This window comes from Bison bison, unplaced genomic scaffold (genome assembly GCF_000754665.1).
Source record: "Bison bison bison isolate TAMUID 2011002044 unplaced genomic scaffold, Bison_UMD1.0 scf7180017853502, whole genome shotgun sequence".
NCBI lineage: Eukaryota > Metazoa > Chordata > Mammalia > Artiodactyla > Bovidae > Bison > Bison bison.
In genome coordinates this window covers 1,278-1,726 of record NW_011484075.1, presented here as the reverse complement: position 1 = coordinate 1,726, position 449 = coordinate 1,278, and positions in this window count along the sequence as shown.

The following is a 449-nucleotide window of genomic DNA, read 5'->3' as shown; positions in this document are numbered from 1 at the left end:
AGAAATGGTATGGACCTAACAGAAGCAGAAGATATTAAGAAGAGGTGGCAAGAATACACAGAAGAACTGTACAAAACAAGATCTTCACAACTCAGATAATCACAATGGTGTGATCACTCACACTCACCTAGAGCCAGACATCTTGGAATGGGAAGTCAAATAGGACTTAGGAAGCATCACTACGAACAAAGCTAGTGGAGGTGATGGAATTCCAGTTGAGCTATATCAAATCCTAAAAGATGATGCTGGGAAAGTGCTGCACTCAATATGCCAGCAAATTTGAAAAACTCAGCAGTGACCACAGGACTGGAAAAGGTCAGTTTTCATTCCAATCCCAAAGAAAGGCAATGACAAAGAATGCTCAAACTACTGCACTACAAATTGCACTCATCTCACATGCTAGTAAAGTAATGCTCAAAATTCTCCAAGCAAGGCTTCAACAATACGTG